General features: G+C 52.7%; 1 long non-coding RNA gene across 3 annotated transcripts in view; it reads left to right on the forward strand.

Annotated features, from left to right (window-relative positions):
- Positions 1 to 7,010, forward strand: part of LOC113625790 (uncharacterized) — a 16,739-nt gene extending 9,729 nt beyond the window's left edge. The window contains exons 3-4 of one of the 3 annotated variants that reach the window (XR_003434862.1): positions 789 to 935; positions 1,388 to 2,301. This is a non-coding gene — a long non-coding RNA (uncharacterized LOC113625790). Of the gene's footprint in view, positions 1 to 788; positions 936 to 1,387; positions 2,302 to 6,312 lie in introns of those variants that run through there. The other 2 variants (XR_003434863.1, XR_003434861.1) reach the window with 2 other exon arrangements.
- The last annotated feature ends 240 nt before the right edge of the window (positions 7,011 to 7,250 follow it).

Raw genomic sequence — 7,250 nt, forward strand, 5'->3', positions numbered from 1 at the left:
CCCCTCCCCATTCTCCCCCTCCCCTCCCCATTCTCCCTCCCCTCCCCTTTCTCCCTCCCCTCCCCATTCTCCCTCTCCCCTCCCCATTCTCCCTCCCTCCCCATTCTCCCTGCCCCCAGCGAGCCCCAATCTACTTCCCGTCTCTGTGGATTTGCCTAGTCTCGATACTTCGCATAAATGGACTTGTACAATGTTTGGCCTTTTCCTGACTTCTTTCACTGAGCATAGTGTTTCCAAAGCTCACCCACGTGTGTCAGCACCTCGTTCCTCTTCGTAGCCTCATAACAGTCCACTGTACAGATGGGTCACATTTTATTTTTTCATCAGTTGATGGTCATTTGGGTTGTTTCCACTTTCAGATTATAGAGCTTTTTTTTTCTTATAATTTTATTTATTTTGGCCACGTGGCACACAGGACCTTAGTTCCCAGACCAGGGATCGATCCCGTGCCCCCTGTGATGGAAGCGCGGCGTCTTAACCGCTGGACCGCCAGGGAAGTCCCAGGTTACAGAGCTTTTTAAAACGACTCACAATACAGTTTCTCCACTCACTGTCCCGTGGGGGAAAGCTCGGCCAATGCATGTGGTTCAAGCCCGGGCTCGTGGCGAGCGCTCCTCCCTGCGACCGCAGGCCCCAGCAGTGCTGGCCGTCGGGAATCACGCCCTAGGAACTCCGCACACAGCTGAAAGTCGGCCTCATTGCTCTTGACACACTTGTCGAGTTGCTTCAATATCTACCCTGAGAAGCTCCACCCCGACAGGCACAGTCTAGCTTGAGCCAGGGTCTAGTGACTCAGCGCTGCCCCACTGTGCAACACTTTCTAATCTGATCAATTGAGCTTCCTTGTACGATCAGATAGTGAGATGAAAAATGTTCGTTTTGGTTACAGGCTGCAGCTGCGTCCTGGAACCTTCTTCAGGCCGCGTGTGCAGGAGGTAAGACATTAACATGGGTTTAGGGCAAGTTTCCCCTCACAGACGTGATGAAACTCGTCAGCCTTCCAGGGGTCCCTGTGGACCCCCCGGGGGTCCTCCTGTTTCTCAGGTTTCACTCCTGCTGTTGGGCCCAGGCAGGGAAAAGCCCCGACCTCCAAGCCTTAGGCAGAGTGAAGAGAAGGTCACTGCCGGTGTCAGCTTCAGTCCGCTGGAAAAAGGAAAACAGAGGCGATTGTGTTCTCTGGAAGCCGAGGCTCCCAGCACAGCGTCTCCTGTTTTCAAAGTAGGAACGTGTCCACAGCTAATATTTGGATGGGCCCGCAGGCGTCTTTCTGCTGCGGAGGCCTGGGCCGGTCCCTTCAGAGACAAAGAGCTCCTGCTGGGCGCCTGGGGAGAGGGGTGTTTGGCTGAGGGAGGGCAGGGCCAGCCTGATTGGGCTCTTCTTGTTTTAGGCAGAGTTTTGCAAAGGGAGCGGCTAAAGCAGAGTGTGGGGTGTCTGCTCCAGAGACCCTCTGTTTCTCCACCCAGCACGGCCGGTTCCTTCAGGCGCGGCCAAGGACAACACTGGCCCACGAGCCTGGACCACATGGAGCTCTCGCTGCAGAGAGAGTTAGGAAGCAAACAGAGCTCACTCGGCCCAGCCCCGCTCAGCTGGCTCCTCTGAAGCCTCACCCAGGGCGGCAACGCGCGGGCAGGCAGTGGGCCTGGGCCGAGCCTGGGCACCTCCCGCCCACAGACAGCAGAGGGTCTGAGCAGGGAAAGCACGGCCGGGCCCCGATGCACACGTGGTGCAGGTGCAATGACCTGAGAGGCCGTGAGCCATGTGCAGGGAGGGGGCGGGGAGTGCCCCAGGGATGACTTGGTCCGTTTTTAAAGGGCAAGAAGTCCTCTGGGACAGCACAGGGGCAGGGAAGAGGGCTGCGGAGGGAGGGGCGGCACCCCACGTCGCAGGAGCAGGTCAGGCAAGGGCCCAGGTGCAGCCGTGAGATGCGCCGGCGTGAGTGAGCTTAGTGATGCGTGTGGGTAGCCACGCAAGCGACTGGTCATCGGTCTGCAAAGTCCGGTGTGGACGCTCCTCTGTGGACACTCATCACAGTTTATGACGTTATTTTTTCAATTGTCAGTCTTCTCACTAGATTGTAAAAGTCACATCTATTTCATCAACCTTAAGAAGAACTTGGGGACTTCCTGGTGGTCCAGTGGGTAAGACTTCACGCTCCTAGTGCAGGGGGCCCGGGTTCGGTCCCTGGCTGGGGTACGAGATCCTTCATGCCACAACTAAAGGATCCTGCGTGCCCCAACTGAGGCCCGGCACAGCTGAAAGAAATATGAATAAATAAACATTAAGACCAAAACCTTAAGAAGACTTGAATAACTGCAGAGCCGTACTTCATGGTCCTAGATGAAAAAACTTCATTTTGCAAAAATGGCAACGTTCCACATTAAACTATAAATGTTTAATGTAGTCCCAATGGGATGCTTTTGTAATGTGAATCTAGATTTAAATTCCATCAGATTTTTAAATGAAGAATCATATTTGCAATCACATATTGAAACTGTCATAATAAAATAGATGGTGCTCATGTAGGAACAGCTAGATCAACAGACCAGAGGAGGAAATTTAGAAACAAAATTAGGCGTATATGGTAATTCAGTTATTATAATGGTCACACGGTAAGTGGTGTTGGAATAACTGATTGGTCGTTTGGAAAACAAGTCACCCGAATGGGGGCGCACGTGTGCGGTCCAGGTGTTCTCAGCTCACAGCGCAACGCGTCTGCCCCTGCATCCGCCAGCTCTGTGGTCTTGCACAGCCAGGGGACGTCAGTGTGTAAGAAGGAGTAACGTGTCTTCTGGGCATCGGCCCCCATCTGTCCACCTGCTAAGTACGCCTGGGGCCCTGCATCTTGTCCAGGAAGGCTTGTGTCCCCTGTGGGGGGTCGTGTCCTCTGAAAGACTCTTCTTTGAGCCCGTGGGCTACAGTGGATAAATGTCCGCCTCCAACGGCTGGATTTACATTTAGGGAGAGGCTGGCCCTTCTCCCAGGGGGGAAAAGAGCCAACCAGGCAACTTAGAATGAATTCACTGGTGGGCTTTCTGGGAAAGGTTTCAAAGTGAAGGACTGCCAGGAATGTTATTAGGTATATTCAACAATATGATTGTAAACCAATTCCGTTAAGATTACTTGAGTGCCTAGAAAGGGGTAAGAAAAAGACAGGAAGAGCTTTTAACAGAAGCTGGTGAAAGGGCTTTGGAGAGGGAAAGCGGGGCTGGTTGCGCAGCCGTGTGAGTGCACTTCATGTCCGAGCCGTGCACTTAAGGCAGTTAGAACGGCAGGTTTTATGTACATTTTATCACCTTAAAGAAAAGGAGGGGGAGGAAAGAGAGCTGAAGGTGAGCTGCCCGCCCTGTGCCCTGAGCCCCCTCTTCCCTGCCCTTCAGCGCCCGCAGGCCCCGCCCAGTGGGCGCTTGTCTCCTTTCTCCATCTGTCAGGAGGGTCCCTTGCGCCCAGGCTGCAGCCTCTCAGGACACCCCTCCCCCAGGGCCTCCGACAGTCCCCCTTCCCCCACCCCGCATGTCCTCGTGTCTCCACAGCTGCACGGCCCGCACTCTGTCCCCATCTGACGCTCTCAGTGCGGAGACCACCTGCGTCCTCCCCCCGCCGCCCGCACGGGATGCGCTCAGTTCCCGCTGGAAAAAGCAGCCAACGGGTCCGAACCTCGTGCTTGTACTGCGGCCGCCTCGAAGCACCTGCTGCCCACGGCGGGGCTGCACACAGAATACTCAGGACCGATGATGCAAATATTTACATCCTGAACACTCGAGTGCGGGCAGTTTCCTGGACTTGGGGCTATAGAAACATATGTATAATACTGATATATTCTTAGTGAAGATTGTAGGTGGAAGATGTAGAAAAAATAACTAATAATTTGCATCGTAATTCACGTTAATTTAATTATTTTTCTTATAATACGTTATTATTCCTGTTACCAGCAAGCAAGCCAGGGCTTATTGATAAAACATTGTCAGGTGAGGTGACTCAGGTCTCATGGTTTTGGGTGAAAACTCTGTGATTCAAGCTCAAGTGTCTGATTCCCAAGCACAGGTTTGTTTTTCAGAGGAAACACAGCTAGAATAAATTGCTGGAATAAATCAGTCATTAATGATCCATGTCGACAAAGGGAGAGAGTGCGTTTGAAATCACGGAATTACCACCCCTACACGCACTAGCCCCAGAGCTCACTAAAATGCTTAGAGGTTTAGGGTCGGGGCAGAAACCGTGGGCATTTGGCCTTGTCTCGCATAAGCTTTCTTTGTGGAAATAGTTGAGTAAGATAAGACACAGTCTCTTTCTCTCAAACACAAATCGCGTATCGGTTTAGGAAATCAACATACACAGAGTTGAGAGAGACTCAGGCAAATTTTGATTTTTTATAGCCATATAAGCGATTTAAGTGCAGGATAGAAAATTTTTAAAGATACATAAAGACAATGATACAATCTCACATAGTCCTGCACCAGTGACAACCACAGACAATGCTCTGGCGCACTTGGTGGAACGTGAATCCACGCTGACTGAGACCACAGCGCTTCATACAGTAGCACCTCACAGCCCACCCGGTCCCAGCCTTCCCTTTAGAGGCAGAGCCACACAGGGACCAGGTGGCCGCGAGCCGGGGGCGGCCTGGGCCGAGGCCAGTGCTGTCTCCACCTTTCCCTCCATCCTCAGGCAGGGCCCCTGTACTCTCGGGGACACACCTCCAAGGTCACCCAGACCGGCTCCTGGGACAGCTGGACCTGCCCCCGTACCAGGACAGACGGGCCTGCGTCAGAAAGGCAGCCTGACCCTCAGAATGTCCCTCTGCTGGGCTCAGGCGACCACCCAAAATCTGTCCTCCTGTTCCCCGTTCCACCAATGACACCTCAGCAGAGAGTTAAAGTGACACGACTTTCCGGCACCCCTCCCGCCTGTTCGAGGGGCTGATTTCCACTTAGGGGGGTTTATTTAGATGGTTTCCTCTGACGGCATCCCCGGCGTCCACCTGGCTTCCGGGCCAGCTCTAAACGGCTCTGGGGCCAGCCTACTGCCACGGAAGTTGGCACCGCCAGACGCAAGGACCCCAAGCATTTTGAAAATTAATTAATTTTTTGACGCTCGCTATATTCATACTTCTTGGATATTTTATAGTAAGAAAGTATTCGCATAATCCTTGAGTTTTGTGGGGTTTTTTGGCTGTGTTGGGTCTTAGTTGCGGCACACAGGCTCTTTCGTTGCGGCGCACGGGCTCAGTAGGTGTGGTGCACGGGCTTAGCTGCCCCACGGCATGTGGGATCTTAATTCCCCAACCAGGGATCGAATCCGCAACCCCTGCATTGGAAGGCGGATTCTCAACTACTGGACTGCCAGGGAAGTCCCCCCAAGTATTTTTATCTTTGGGACTTTTTGAAGTTATTTTGTAATGGGAAGGAAACTAGCCCCTACTGGATCGCTGTGATGCACGGGTGTTATAACAGGTACTCTATGTAATTCTGTCCCTTTTTTCTCACAACCATCCTTATTATCCCCATTTTACTCATGAGGAAATGCAATCATATAGGTAGTAAACAGTCAAACAAGGCTGAAATTCAGATCTAACTCTAACGTGTTTTCTTCTGTGAACGCTGCTGCTTCCAGGAGTGTCATCTTAAAGTCTTCGCACTTTCTAAAGTGTAGTTTGTCCAAGTGACAGTCACTCCCGGGGGGCCGAGCATCCCTTTGACAGACAAAGTGGCCAGTTAGCACTTACGACATACTTAGTAGATGTTCCCTCACGAGTTGTGGCGTAAAAGGAAGAAAGTCGAGCGAGGTAGGAGGTTGTTGGGTCTGAGCCCCAAAAGCTCCGGGGCAGAATGGGTGGAGTCCTGGGTGGTGACAGGGCGAACCCAGGCCTTTCTCGGGAGCAGCCGCAGGCCATCACCTCAGCCGTGATGAAGGGTCCAGGGCAGAGTAACGCGAACCCACCCAGCGGCGCTGAGGCGGGCTGCATGCTGAATTAGCTAGAACCCGTTTTTCTGGGACGGAAAGTATGAGTGAGTTAAGTGGCCCAAATATACGCCTACAAATGACCCAGGGCAATGATTCTACTGCTTATGACTCAAACCCTCTCCCTATAACATGGGACAAACAATACTGCACTCCCTTTACATCCTGGAGAAGTTGGGAGAATTTGCAGAAGTTATCTTAACCCATAATCCTGGTTACACCCCCAATACAGTCCTCTGAGTCCTTATTTCTTGCATCCCAGAACCACAGGAAAAGAAGCTTTCCGACACAAAACACAGAAATTACACAGCGCTACCCGAGTTAATTCTAAAATTCAGTTTCTACCAAATCCAGGCACACTGTTGGTTACTGCTTCATAAAACTGAAAGATCTTAGAGACGACCCGGTCCGGTGACGGCAGGTGTCTGCCCTGTGTCCAGTCCCTAGCGAGACCACCATTCCACGGCGCCTCAGCGGCCTTCTTAGCTGGCACCTGCACCAGCACCCCAACTGACTGCAGCTGGCATCGGAATGGAAACCTATTTGCCATCCCTGATCGAATCCTACCCTTGCCTTTTAGAGAAGAAGTGGACGCCTGGAAAGATGAAATGGTGAAACCAGAACGGAGCCAGGACCTCACAGCCGGTCGGTGGCAGAGCCAGCCCTGAGGTCTAGGGCTCTGACTTTCAGCCCACGTCCATGTCCTTCTCACTCCTTTAGGGCTAACGAGACCCAGTCTACTAATCACTTATTCATAAGCAGGTACTGAGAGCCTACTGTGCACCAGGCACTGTGCCCTCAGCCAGCCAGGCAGGAGTTCATAAACCACTGGCCCTTTGTCCACTCAGCATGGGCTGGATCAAAATTCAGCGAGACAGCGAGAGCGAGAGAGAGGCCGGGAGGGAGGGAGGCAGGGAGGCAGGGAGGCAGGGAGGGAGAGAGAGAGAGAGAGGATAGATATTATGGTGTCACTTTTCCCAGGGCTTTTTTTTTTTTTTGGTACGCGGGCCTCTCCCTGTTGTGGCCTCTCCCGTTGCGGAGCACAGGCTCCGGACGCGCAGGCTCAGCAGCCATGGCTCACGGGCCCAGCCGCTCCGCAGCATGTGGGATCTTCCCGGACCGGGGCACGAACCCGTGTCCCCTGCATCGGCAGGCGGACTCTCAACCACTGCGCCACCAGGGAAGCCCTTCCCAGGGCTTTTAAACTTCTCAAAAAGAAGTTTGCCAAGTTAATAGTAATAAGATAGCTCGTGATCCCTCCCGACTACTAGCAGTCTTGTTTGTGAGTTTTT

This window comes from Aethalodelphis obliquidens, unplaced genomic scaffold (genome assembly GCF_003676395.1).
Source record: "Aethalodelphis obliquidens isolate GAN/ISIS:26980383/991018 unplaced genomic scaffold, ASM367639v1 scaffold16, whole genome shotgun sequence".
NCBI lineage: Eukaryota > Metazoa > Chordata > Mammalia > Artiodactyla > Delphinidae > Aethalodelphis > Aethalodelphis obliquidens.